General features: G+C 37.7%; 1 long non-coding RNA gene across 1 annotated transcript in view; it reads right to left on the reverse strand.

Moving 5' to 3' along the window:
* Window positions 1-1,508: 1,508 nt before the first annotated feature.
* The window catches only part of LOC122327858, a 46,196-nt gene continuing 32,817 nt past the window's right edge, over window positions 1,509-14,887 (reverse strand). Inside the window, exons 2-3 of the long non-coding RNA XR_006247729.1 lie at window positions 11,772-11,845; window positions 1,509-1,598 (exon numbers count right to left, since the gene is read on the reverse strand). This is a non-coding gene — a long non-coding RNA (uncharacterized LOC122327858). The remainder of the gene's footprint in view (window positions 1,599-11,771; window positions 11,846-14,887) is intronic.

Here is a 14,887-nt window from a genome sequence, read left to right on the forward strand (position 1 = left end):
AAAAGGACGAGTTTTTCGCTCTGAATGTTGTTGTGCGTAAAATGCTGTGACTGTTTGATAAATTCAACCAGTGAACATTTCCGTTCCACAGCCTCGCGCAAACGCAAGCGCTGTAGGCGTGCTGGCAGCGAGCGAAGTCTAACTAACTTCATCAAGGCTTTGGCAGAAATCTGAGTGTGCAAAAAAACGCAGCAGCTGTTTGTTCCATGCCTCCGTGGTCTGATCTGATGGAAAACGCCACCAGATGCGCAGGAAAACCAATCCTCAGCGCTGAGGACCGTAATTACAGCCGGTTTTTCAGATTAAATAATATATCAAGTCATTCAGCGAGAGCGTTTCACCCAGAGGCCTGTGAAACCACTGAAAAGTGCTACCTGGCCTCGTGGCATAAACGTACCTTGTGCACTTTTTAGCGAGACGCCACAATACGCTCGAGTGCATATCACAGCAGTGTCCCAAAGAAATGAACACTAGGGGACACCTTTTATTCCTTTTCACACAAATTTACAGAGTTACGATTAATAAATTGCAATTTTCTCACATTTACTTGAAGAATATCGCGTTGTGATGCTACGGCTACAACATTAATATGCTGGGATATTTCAAAACGGATGCTTTTGAACATTAGCATGACAGTTTCATACAGTATCTATGGCTCACGGAGTACAGAGATGCACCTGAGAGGCGAGGAGCTCTGGTTCAAACCCCGTGTAACTACGGCTCGACAAAACCAATCTGTGTCAAAGGAAGTCGAACGGCACGGACGCATCGCATCGCATCGTTTTGTTGGATTTGGTGTAGGGCGTATTTCTAACACGATAGAGAATTACATTTTAGCAACAGTCCGCGGACATTTCGAACCTGAACCACAGCGATACATACCTATAGCAACTTAAAACGTGCAAGGGTTCGCGTATTGAACCTGTGTTTTGGAGCCACTCAATTTCTCAATTTCTTAAACTGCGGAGAAACGTGCAGTAAGGTACGTAAAAGCGTTTTGTATCACAAAAGTGCACAGAGGTATTTATTATCATAAGACCAGGCTGAAAAGAGCCGATTTATGATAACGTGAACATTAAAGTAACGTAAAGCATTTGTTGTTGCAAACCTGTATGAGTTACTTTCTTCTTCTGAACACAAAAGATGAATCTGATCACCGTAATGGCGGCCGTGTGTGTATTAGCATTCTGCGGCGCGCTACAATACCTGTGACCTGAAGGGGCACCGTGTCTTGTTCGCTCGTTAATGCCGACCACGACCTCACAGCGTACATCCCCGAGTCGCTGGATCTCAGGCCTGTCAGCACCAAGCTGGCGTTATAAGCGGTTCTCCGGTATCCCGGCAAGGTCACTCGGCCCTGGAAGGCTTTCTTCACCTTGATTATGTTGTCTTTGGCCACCAGAATGGACTGCTCCTTCTGCAGACCATCCGGGCCGCGCTGACCCCACAGTTTGGTCCACTTGATGCGGGGGGGTTCGTGCAAGCGCTCGGGACGCAGGGTGAAAACACACGGCAGGAGGGCCGCACCGACAGAGGCTCCTGAACCCGCTGGTGAGTCACCTTACGCATGTTCACCACAGTATCACAGCTCACCAGGCCTGAGGACACAGAAATAAATCACAGAACTGGAGCAGGTTCACGACTAGGCTTCAACAGTTTGATGAATAGTGCCTCCAGTCCGTTCTGATTTCAGTTCTGACACCATTCCTCTCTTCGGTTCATTGTGTTGTTGAGATGTTTTAGTTGATTTTTTTAGTTTGGTATTCTATCTTTACTGTATTTCCTAATTGTACATTGATTTTTTTTTTTTAAAATGTGCTTTATAAATAAACTTGAACTTGAAATAATCATGTAATTTTATTTTTAAAAAGAGAGTGGCTACTGCATTTCTTCTTAAAAATTTAAATTGTTTTTAACATTACTTGGAATAATATTTAAAAGAACTAGGCCTACTTTGTTCAGCCCGCATGCAGTATTCAACAGAGCACGCTACATTTAATACTAAACAGACACGTAAGAGGATTTTTATTGCTTTTTTTATTATTATACGAATGCATAAGGACTGTTAAAGCCATAATCACGATTAATCACATAAGTCAATGTTTATATAAGTCCATGCACTGTAAATATTTGTGTGTGTGCTATTAAAGATAATCTTTTCCCAAGTAATAATAAAAATGCGTGTATTAATTTCAAACATAATTAGATTTTACTTGCTGAATGAATATGCAACGATGACAAATGAACCAAAAAAGCATCTTTTTCTCAACTTACATTTATTTTTACACAAAAATTACAAAACATGCTGAATTAATAAAAGGTTGTTTGTACCATTTTATTTATTATTATTACTTTTATTTGGAAGGGATGCATTAAATTGGACAAAAGTGACAAAAACTGTCACATTGTTAAAATTCTCTTTAATTTTCTAATCATGAAAAGTAGTATGGCTGACGAAAAAACACGCTGCACAGCATTTTTTTAATATTGATAATTAAAATGTTTCTTGATCACTAAATCAGCGTATCAGGAAGATTTCTGAGGGATCACGTGACACTGAAGACTAGATAAATGATGGTGAAAATTCAGCTTTGCATAAAAACAGCAATAAATTACATTTTAAAATATATTTAAATATACCAACAACAAAAAAAAAAAAAAACCATGTTACTTTGCTATATAATTCAGTACAATACAATATTACCGTTTTTTACTGTATTAATAAATGTTTGTTCTTTGAAAAACATTTAAAAAAGCTGACTGCATACTTATCAATAGTAATGTATAACTTTTAGCTTTTTAATATTCAAAAAGTAGGCACACTAGGCAGAAGTGACCAGCATTTCATCTCAAACGAGTCCAAGATGCATACAGCGATGCAGATGAAAGTCTTACAAAATGACAAAAACCCCCATAATCCTTAAAGAAAATCCGATCAGTCATTGATTGTGAGGCGAAACACAAACATAACGTAGGATTAGCAGCCTTTGAGAGAAAGATAGACTTTTGCTGAAATCAATATTAATACATTATACAATAGTAAGCAATTTATTATTTATACTACATCTGCAATGTGATTTATAAATTCAGCGAACCCCCGCCAACAAGAACCGCACAGGCAAATGGAGTCATACAACTGCTAATAATCCGGTTTGCCTCCGAGGCAAAAAAAATAAAATAAACGCATTAATAAACGAAAAAATACAAAATCAATAGGCGGCGTGATCAAAAAGGACTCGCCGTGGCTGTTCATTCTCATCCCCGAGAGAAGCACAATTCATATTATGTGCAGATGCATTATAGTTCGTCACAAAGCAGTGACCGGCCTCTCGTCTTCTCACTTGCATGCAGGAGGTGAGAACGTAATTGCTTCACGGTGGATTGAATGAATGACGCGAGGTAAGACGAGAGGAAGAGAGGGCCGCTGACTGTTCAGAGCGAGAGAGCAAAATTCATTGACTTATTTTCATTAGAGTGGGCTTCTCCCGGCACCTCGTGTCTGGCCTTGCCCCGCCGTTATTTGATTTGATTTGATGTAAAGAAGAGTCTGGTAACAGTACGGCGCGATTTCATCTCCCCGTCATAATTAGACGGAGAGATTGGAGCGACGGAGCCAGGTCTATATTGACTGTAAAGTGCTTTTTCATTCATTTTGTATTGATATATTTACGTTTGTATTTATTTGTTTGACTAACTATCGTGGAGTAGCCCAGATACTTTGTATAAGTGGTATGAGAAGCTATTTGATAGACTTTTTCCACCTATTAATAAAACACTAAATATTAATTTTTAACTCAACTTGATTTTACTTGATGAATGAATATGCAGCATCATGACGAATTAACCAAAAGAAACGGTTTAGAAAGAGTTTATGTGTGCCATTTAATTTTTTTATTTTTATTACTATTATTACTACATTTATGAAATGGATGGATACAGACAGATAAATATAATGTAAAAATAAATAGATATTAAGCAATTTAATGAACAACTTATTAAATAAATGAATGAATGATTTGTTGAGGCCAGATATACGTGAATAGTATTTATTTATAAATAATACAATTAAAAATAATATTTTAAATAATATATTATATTAATAATATTAAATAATGTTTTAAAAAGTGTGTTGAATAATTATAAACACTTATTGCTTCTTTTCTAGTCGTAAATAAAAGAAATAAGAAAATGTTTCTGAGAAGAAATCGATTCGGTGTCACCACGGGCAAAACATCCATCAGAAAAATACATCTTACGTTTCACAAAAACATAGTAACAGGGACATAAAAACACCTCTAGCTCTTAGTTTACAATCAAAACGATGCAATAAAAATGTATATATTGCAGTCTAACATCTCACCATCACACAGATACTGTGTCATTATGTGAGCATCAAATCACAGCACAGCCGTGAAAAACTCATTTCTATTAAAAATCGAAGCATGAAAAACGTGTCAGAGGCTGCTGCAGCATATATATATATATATATATATATATATATATATATATATATATATATATATATGTATATATATATATATATATATATATATATATATATATATATATATATATATATATATATATATATATATATATATATATTCTCTGCAAGCTTTGCATCTCTTCCATCTTACACGCTGAAAGTTTATTTGCTCAAGAGTCTCGTGTGGTTTTGGTGAGACTTGCAGAGCTACACAAATAAATAGCCCTGTGCTCCTTCATTTGCAAGATCTGCTCTTCACTTCCAGACCGCTTCAAAAACGCAGATGCTCTAATATTCGCACTTTAACCGCTCAAACCGAAGCCTTTAACCCCGATTTTAGCTTCTTTATGTACTAAACAGCTGTTACCGGGCATATTTACAGCAAGTATGATGGCAGAAATTCATCTATGATGACATTCAGGTAAAGAGTGAAGGATGGCGTCCCCTGTGACGGCCGGCGAGTAATAGTCGGTGGAGATGATGGCGGCCCACTCGTCCAGCGGGAACAGCACTTATCCTCTGTCCCCTCAGAAATGGACTGGACACGGGTGAAACGGCTTGACAACATCAATGCGAGGGTAAATGGACTCAGCAATTTTCTCGCTGAATCACAGCACGCATCTTCACAAACATGTCACGAAGCAAATCGCTTAGCTGAGAGGAAAGATTCGGTTTGAGGGTGGCGTGGTGAGGGTCCCGGGCCCGTTGAGCCGGTCAGGCAAGGGCCCCATGCTATTTACCGACGTGAAAGACGATTTACATTTGCATGGAAATAAAGTCGATATCGCGCGTGCGATTAATGAACGGTGCAGACTTGACCTCCGGAGCTGCTTTGAGTCGAGTCTTCCGTTAGAAAGTTAGCTTTTAGCTTCATGTACACGGAAGCTGAAAGTTCTTCACAGCGACCCGTCAAAATAAAAGTCCGGTTTAACTTGAAGTAATTGTGACGGAGATATATCACAGCAGAATGTAACGCTACTACTACAGCTACTATAAACGATTACAAATACTATTAAAACTTTATTTTCACACTAAAACTTTATTTTATTGTTCACAATTTTTCATCCACCTTTTTTATTTTACACAGGAAACCTCTATTGTGCATCTCTTTGTTTGCCAAAAACTCAAAGGGTTTCATTTTCTTCTGATTAAAGTAGAAATTAAACTTGTCTTTCATGCCATCATGTGATTTACCAGTAAAATTAAGAAAAACATTTAAAAGAACCTCTATTGTTGTTTTATAACGGCTATGTGAAAATACAGTTCTGCGCTTTATTTATTTATGAACTGAAAAAATATTAGTAGCATTTGTATTGAATGCATTTTCATTTTGATTGAGTAAAAATTAAGAACAAAAAAACATAAAAGTTGCACAATATCTATTTATTTAAATATAATATTTTTAATATTAGAACATTTTATAATAATAATAATAATAATAATAATAATAATAATAATAATTAGTACAATAAAACTACAAACAATATTTGTTAATTTACCACCACCACCACCAAAACAACAACAACAAAAACAATAATAAATGCTATAATATAAATTGGAAATTGCTTAAGGTGTGTTTATATTATTATTTTTAATATTATACTTTTACATAACAGAGAAAAAAATCAATAAATGAATGTATCTTAAATATTCGTATAGTGTGTAGTGTAGTATTTAAATAATAATAATAATGTTGTTACTATACATAATTTTCTATTTTAAATTTTTCTCCCCTATATATCATACTTATTATATATAATAGGTAATAGACATGATGACAATAACAATAAATTGATTCATATATTTAGAATAACAACAAATATAATTATATTACATATATTATATATTTTAAAAATATATATTATATTATATTATTAAACTATAAACTAATAAACTGCTGATTATTAAAAAAAACCTTTTTTAACATTACGAAATGCTTTTCTTTGGTTTTGGAGCAGCAGGACAACTGAAATCAGTAAATTATGAATGATAATTTATTTGCTCTGCAGGGGGTTCTGTCCTTCCGCTGGATCTCCTCTCAGAGCTCATGCTTTTCTTCCTTTCTGTCCTCCATCTCCAGGGAAGGATCGCTTCACGATAAAGGGAAGGCTCTGTATTACCTTCCTGCTGCCCGAATTCATGCTCGAGGAGAATGTAAGCAGCGCGACTGCGGAGCATGACGCCGTTTCCCCAGGCTCTCCGTGCCCACACGCAAACACCTCTAATTGCATTGGTGCGAGTTTCGCAGATGTATTTAAACAGATATGTAGTAAATTAGGCCGGCCTCCTCATGCGCTCGCACCAACCACGTGAAAAACGGTTCGGCCCGCAACGCTTTGTGTGCGAGCGTGATCTAATTTGCCACATTAAATAAACAGAAATCAAATGCAGATACCTCCTTAAAAACCAAATTACGCCTCGGAGTCGAGGAATAAAAAATTGCTTCGGTCCCACTTGGGTAAATAATGAATGTAAGAAGCATGGCGAAATATACCAAATCTGCATTTAGATGGAAATGTTTTTACAAGCATAACCCCCGGGAGATCGGTCTTTTGTTTGAAATTCTGCCGTTGTTTTTTAATCTTTTCGAGGTCGAGCCAAAAAGAAGGTAAAATGCGGAGGGTTACGAGGCCGAAAAAAAATACGGCGGCTGCTTGATGTATTGTGACTATTTGCCGTCGTCTTTGAACACCTGAAATGCATTAAGTGCTGTCAGAAGCCTTTATCGAGGCAGAGCAGGAAACACAAGGCAACGGCGCTCGAACGCATCTCTTACAAGGACCTTTTTTTCCGTCTCTCTTTCTTTTTTCTGCGGGCTAATGTAATTGGCTGCTTGCTGACAGTGGCCCCATTGTCTTCAATTACCCAGCAGCCACCGAATGACTGATCGATTGCGGGCCGGGGTTATGCTGACAAGCCGTGCCTTCTGGAGTTATTTCATTCATTTGCTTCGACGCTGATATTTGAGGATTTTATGAAGTAATGGGCCTTTTATTACTACGCTGACCGCAATTAATGACGGTAAAACATATTAAAGATGGTGGTGGGTGGGGGAGGAGGAAATGAAAATGAAAACTGAGACTGGTACTGTCAAGGGAAAAAGGCCAACTGCTTTCTTCACGCGATCTTCATCTTTAATAGTGACGGGCGGCTTTCGATGGTGTTTGTGTGAGAAGGGAATGATAAATCTGAAAAGGTGAGCGAACGCTGGCCAAATATTTACAGGCATGCCGGCCCAAAACCCCATTTTTTTAGTCTTGCTTCATGTATCCTATGTGTACAATAATATTGAATTATTTTACTATTTAATTTAGGTAATTAAATATCAAGGTAAAAAGGTATCAACTTGTCTTTAGTGAAGAGTGGTCAAATATTAATTGTTACACATGAATAATTTTTTTGGTTTACATACACTAATGTGTATAATAACAATAATGATATTAATAATAAAAACATCAGTTACTATCAGTTAATATAAATGTATTATTACAATCAAAAATAATAATTTAAAATACATTATTAACAAAATTGTTATTGAACAAAAAATACAATTAAATTAAACAATGCTAAATTAATAAAGCAAACAATATTATTATTGCTTATATATATATATATATATATATATATATATATATATATATATATATATATATATATATATATATATGTATATATTATAATACCAGTTAATAATATAAAATAATATCTATTTATTATTATTCAAATTAGTAGTATTCATTTATTTATTGGTATTTATAATAATTATTATTATTGTAAATACCAATAAATAAATTAATACTACTACTACTAATAATAATAATGTTAATAATACATTTTAAATTAATTTAATATAGATTAATTTAATATTGATTTATTTTATTATTCAATAATAATAATTAATAATAATAAATAGATATTATTTTATAGTATTAACTGGTATTGTAATAATTATCATCATTATTAACAGTTATTATTGAATAATAAATACAATTTAATTAATAATAAACGAATGAAGCAACAATTTATTACTAATTCTTATTATATTTTTTATTATTATTATTATAACCGTAGTTTAATAACAATCCTTAAACAAGTCTTCTACTTTCCTTACTTGACCTTCATGGCTTTAAGCATGACTTCATGCCATGGCAATGGAGACAAACCGCTAAAGTGATAACAAATCCGCTTGAGCGCTGCAGTTTCTCTTCAGCGCAGTGGCCACTTTTACAGGCCACCACTTGGCAAATTGCCCATGTTAGTCAGTATTTCCCCTGCTCTTTCCTTCAGTCTCTCAGCCACAGGCCGAGACTGTCCCGCGGCGTCTAATTGCGTACACATCTCCACTATGCACGCGCCCACTGAGCTCGAAACAATCATGTGTCCACGCATCCAGAGCGTTAGCGACAAACTCACGGAAACGTGCGCGACGGGAGCCAGCAGCCCCGAGGTAAGTCTACATATGCGTCATTTGCACCGAATGAGGACTGTTTGTTTGATCCGCGCTCTTAAGTGCGGCCTCCAGCGGCGTCATACATTCGGACACGGCCACCTCCGAGAGTGTGTTTGAGTCGTGGAATCACTGGATTAAAAGCGAACAGGTGTGCTAATACGGTGGCTAACGCACGCGGGCCGTCCTAATGACATTCCCTTTCTGAAAGCGTCTCGCATGAGATGCTCTTCCCCGGAAACCCCCCAGAGGTTCCCGCCATATTCACAGCGCCATGAATATTAACCGAGCCCAGGGTGTCTGAGCTCAATATCTCCTGTCTTCCTTCCTGTCTCCTGCTCAAATACACACGCATACATAAAGATACTCCGAGTCCAGAGGCTTGACTACATTTCCTGCTCTCTGCTAGGTAATGGCACATTTATTTAGCGCGATACGGGGACGCTCAACCCAAGCCCCTTTAGATAAAAAAAATATACCTGCCGCCTCCCACATAAACTGGGGCAGCAGCTGCTTGACTTATGCATGGCTAAATATTTGAGCCTTGTAACATTAAAATTAGATGGCATTGGTAATGTTTAAACTAATTATTTATGGAAATAGCAGACTGATTGAATGTCGTGCATCAATAAACTCATTTTTTGTGACATTTCAATCCTTTTGGGCATAAAGTACATTGATTATGCTGGCATTTTACATTTTGAGAGAACGAACATTAGAGCTCAGTGACTTACAACACAAAGATGAGCCAAACTGTGCCATGGTAAATACGTAAATTAAGCTTTATTAAATGTATTATTTATAAATTAATGTAAAAAAAGGCACCGCACTTTGTAAATAACTAATTAAATCAAAACTAATCATCAAATCTTAATCCAAATAAGTTACTCAAATATATATATATATATATATATATATATATATATATATATATATATATATATATATATATATATATATAAAATAACTTTTACCTTCACCCTGTGTTTTCATGTTAAATAAATAAACATAACATTTCCTATGTTTATATAGTTTTTTCAAATAAAAAGATATCTAAAATAAATACAAAATAAATTAAATCAATAAAAAAATTATGTAATTTTGTATTAATAATAAAAAATATATACAGTTTTTAAATATGTATTTCTCAATAGTTATTACTTTCACATAAAAATGCACCACTTGGACTACAACTTTTTTTTTTCATGAACTAAACTAAACGAGCTTTGCTAAATTTAATGAAAAATAGAACAAATTGAGCAAACTAGCTAGCCACTTGTAAAGATGACTCTTGCAACATTGCCTTGGTTGAGGAAAGCAAAAAATATATATATTTAACACTCATGCCGACAAAGTGTCCTTATTTACACCACGGGTGTCCAATGAGAGCAGTTACAATGGAGAGCGAAGCTAAGAGGGCGAGGGAATCTTTATGTGGATTATGCGCAGCATGTCTAGTTCATCGCAGCTAAAACTAAAAAAGAAAGGCGCGTGTGGTCCTCAAGTGCCAGATTCGACTCTAAGCAACTGGTGCAGATGGCAGCAAGCAGGTCAGGAACCGAGAGACTCCACGGCCCGGCCTGCAGCCCTGCAAGTGCACGATAAGAACCCGGTGTCGTCTGAAATCAGAAGAGGCCGGTCTGTGAAACAGTGCATGCAACACAGCCCTGCCAAAAGTTCTGACTTGGGACCCAGTTTTGCATGGTGAAGCGTGAAGCGTTTGCATCTACAAAAGGCTTTTGACGGAGTAGGATTCAGTCGGCACAAGCTATGCGTCAGCGTCTTCCTTTTTTTCACGGCACGTGGGCACGTATTGCCGACGCTGAGAGCCGGTGCAAGCATTAGAGTGAGTGATGACAAGTCTTTAGGTGGCAATGTGAGGAAATGAGGCTTTCTGCAGATGAAAGTGTTCCTCGAACACTCTCTATTTACTGCAGATGGAAGCAGCGGAGGGCAGAATCCAGCCGAGGGGGATTTATCAGCGATGTCCAAAAAGGCTCATCAGTGTCTGGTCAGGGAAAGGTGTGCGACGGTAATTACCACAAGATGAAAGGATGAGAGAAAACCTGTTTAAAAGGATGGTTCCACCCAAAAATGAAAATGTTGGCATAATTTACTCACCTTGTTCCAAACCTGTGTCACTTTTTCAATGGAACACAAAATAACGCCAAACAAGAGTGTTTTGAACTTCTTGTGCATCCATTTAAAGTCAGTTTAGTCAAAAAAATTTTGGTTAACCCTAACCCTTGAATTTTTCAGCTAGACAGGCAGAAAAGCAGACTGATTGATCAAAAACTGAAATAGATAGATAGATAGATAGATAGATAGATAGATAGATAGATAGATAGATAGATAGATAGATAGATAGATAGATAGATAGATAGATAGACTTTTATTGTATGGTCAAAGAGAAAAGACAAAAGAAATTAATAACATGAGGGTAAATAAATGAAGACAGAATTTCCAGAAGGTTCCAGAATTTATAGCAATGCCATAGAAGAACAATTTTGGGTTCCCGAAAGAACCTTTCAGCGAACCATTTTAATACACTGTATTAATATATAGAACCTTTTGTGCAAGGAAAATGTTCCATGCATGTTAAAGCTTCTTAATGCAACCATCCATGCCTATAAAGCACCTTAATTTTTAAAAGTGTAGGTTGCACTGCTTTCATCCATTGTAGGTGAAAATTGCACTAATTCACCAGCAGGATTTGGACATTTTGAAATTTGAAAAAGTTGTTACTGAGTCAACGAGAGCATTTGATTGACAAGAGCGCTCCCACGACTGAACGGATAAGAGTAGATGAATGCTGAGATTCAGGAGAGAATGACTCACCATGTTCTAGGGTGAAGAGCAGACACATAGCCAGGAGAGACTGGAGCGCAGTCAAGCGGAGCTCCCCCAGCATCCTAAAGGAGAAACACAAAGAAAAAGAGAGAGAGTGTTGAATTGATTATACATTTCGGTCGTGTCAAAACTAATTATGATCAACAGACTGAAAGTGCATTTTCACTCTTTTTTCAGTTTATAGGAACCAAGTAACCCTTTAAAGGCTTGATAACTTATAGTATTCAAAGTAGGTCTCCCAAATGTATTTATATCCTGTCCAAAAAAACATTTGTACTGGATTCAACCTGACTGAGGCATCTCTACCATCTGGGTTGTGTTTGTTATGCACAAAAATATTTAGTTATCACTGCAGTTTTCAAGAGCATAGCATTTGTACCAGCATTATTACAGGATGTAAACAGCAGCAAAATCACTCACAACAACGTGTGAGGTTTCTTTCGTGAAGCTTTTAAAGGCAAGCATATTTTGCTGCTGTTGTTGTTGTTGTGGTAAAACAGTTAGGGGTCTGGCTGGGCAGATACAAAACAGATCAAGATGGACGAAATGATAAAAAGATAAATAGAACACTGAAAGTAGACAGGGAGATAGAATGACAGACAGACCGATGAACAGAACAAAGGATAGATAAACACACAGGATGACAAACGGGATTGACAATCAGAACAAAGAATTATCAGACAGTATGACAGAGAGCGACAGATAGAAAAAAAGACTGACAGACAGAACAACAGATAGACAAAAAGCTGATATAGATAAATAGCCAGACACAACAACAGAAAGAGAAACAGATGGAAAAAAAGACTGACAGAATGAGAGAACGACAGACAGATTGCCAGACAGAACAAAGGACTGAGATAGCGACAGACAGATTGACTGACAGAACAAAGGACTGAGATAGCGACAGACAGATTGAAAGACAGAACAAAGGACTGAGATAGCGACAAACAGATTGATAGACAGAACAAAGGACTGAGATAGCGACAGACAGATTGACTGACAGAACAAAGGACTGAGATAGCGACAGACAGATTGACAGACAGAACAAAGGACAATAGGACTGACAGATGACGACAGAACAGACTGATAGACAGAACAAAGGACTGAGATAGCGACAGACAGATTGACTGACAGAACAAAGGACTGAGATAGCGACAGACAGATTGACAGACAGAACAAAGGACTGAGATAGCGACAGACAGACTGATAGACAGAACAAAGGACTGAGATAGCGACAGACAGAACTGACTGAGATAGCGACAGACAGATTGACAGACAGAACAAAGGACTGAGATAGCGACAGACAGATTGACAGAACAGAACAAGAGGACTGAGATAGCGACAGACAGACTGATAGACAGAACAAAGGACTGAGATAGCGACAGACAGATTGACTGACAGAACAAAGGACTGAGATAGCGACAGACAGATTGACAGACAGAACAAAGGACTGAGATAGCGACAGACAGATTGACTGACAGAACAAAGGACTGAGATAGCGACAGACAGATTGACTGACAGAACAAAGGACTGAGATAGCGACAGACAGATTGACAGACAGAACAAAGGACTGAGATAGCGACAGACAGATTGATAGACAGAACAAAGGACTGATTGACAGATGGAACAAAATAAGAGGCAGATAGACAGAACAACAGAAAGATTAACAGAGCAAAGAATGGACAAAATATGGACAAACAGATAGAAAGATGGATGAATAGAACAGCAAAACAGACAGACAGAATAAGAGATAGAAAAATTATAAAGAGATTGATGGACAGAACAAAGTACAGAAACACTTGTAGGCAAAACAGCAGACAGATAGATAGACTAAACAACAGTCAGAAAGACAGACAGAAAGAAATTACAGAAAAATAGAACAACTTTTAGATAATACAATATCTATAGTAAGACGGACAGACAAACAGGCAGTGGAATTTAGACAGATCAAGTCAGATTTTGTATGAAAGGACAACAGATGCTACAACAAAAAAGAGCTAGATATGACAAATAACTACCTTTCAGTAAAGTAAGGCTTCTATAACTTTAACTACCCAAATCCCTCAATCAGGTTTGAATTTTATAGGGTCACCAAGTATATGAGCGCCTGACAAGACCATTCTACATTATTACAGGGAGAAAGTGTTTAGTACAAACCAAGTGTGAGAGAGACAAAGAGCCGGCAGTAAATAATAGATGCTGCGGATTGGACTCGCTCTGGCCAAGGGCGAAACACAAGCCTCTGTCTGAGAGATTGGACACGGATAACCAGTGTATGTTACAGCGAGCCGCTCACCTGCTCCGAGTCAAAGACGAGCGCAAGGACAAATAGAGAGATGAGCCGTCCAGCGCGTCAAAACCAATAAGACAGTCGCTTCATTTGCGTCCACGCAGTCGATTAATCGCTCCAAACTAATTCGATCTCATCTGCTGGGTTAAATGGACGGCGTGTCAATTCAATCAAAACCGGATTTTCCTTTCCGCTTTGTTCCTCTCGATTCCTGATCATGTGACGCTCCACAAACTTCTGGAGAATCATGGGAGTCTATCTCGTAATTGTATCTGCAGGTTGGAGCCTTGCAGTTTTCCCTGGCTGTCGCAGGCAGGTGACAGATGACAAGCCGAAAACCTCCTACATGGAGGTAGGCGAGCGAACACGTACACAAACAAACACTAAGACAAACCCACACACATACTAAAAGAACCGATACTCGAACAAAAGGGAGCCGACGTGCTCGCAGATAAAGGATCTGGTGGAAGCTTTTGACGTAGAAAAGCACACAAACACATCAAGTCGCTCACAGCTCAGTGCATGAATCTGCTTGTATCGTCTTTAAGGTTTTTGAGGGGAAAAGCGTGATTTTAGATGCTGCCCACTTCGTCTTCGCTGTGTGAAGGCGATTGTGAGCTGGCATGCGCTAATCCTGCTGTTGTCTTGCTCAGCCTGGGCTCTCTGATCCTGGCAAAACATCATGCCAGACCTCTGTAGACTCCCACAGCCTCCGGCCTCCATCAACTCATCCAGAGTCTTGTTAGGGCTAAAGCGGGCATCAATACCGCTCATTCCTGGGGTTTGTTCCACGCGAGGAGATTGCGTTCTTACA

Source organism: Puntigrus tetrazona, chromosome 22 (assembly GCF_018831695.1).
Source record: "Puntigrus tetrazona isolate hp1 chromosome 22, ASM1883169v1, whole genome shotgun sequence".
Taxonomy (NCBI): Eukaryota; Metazoa; Chordata; class Actinopteri; order Cypriniformes; family Cyprinidae; genus Puntigrus; species Puntigrus tetrazona.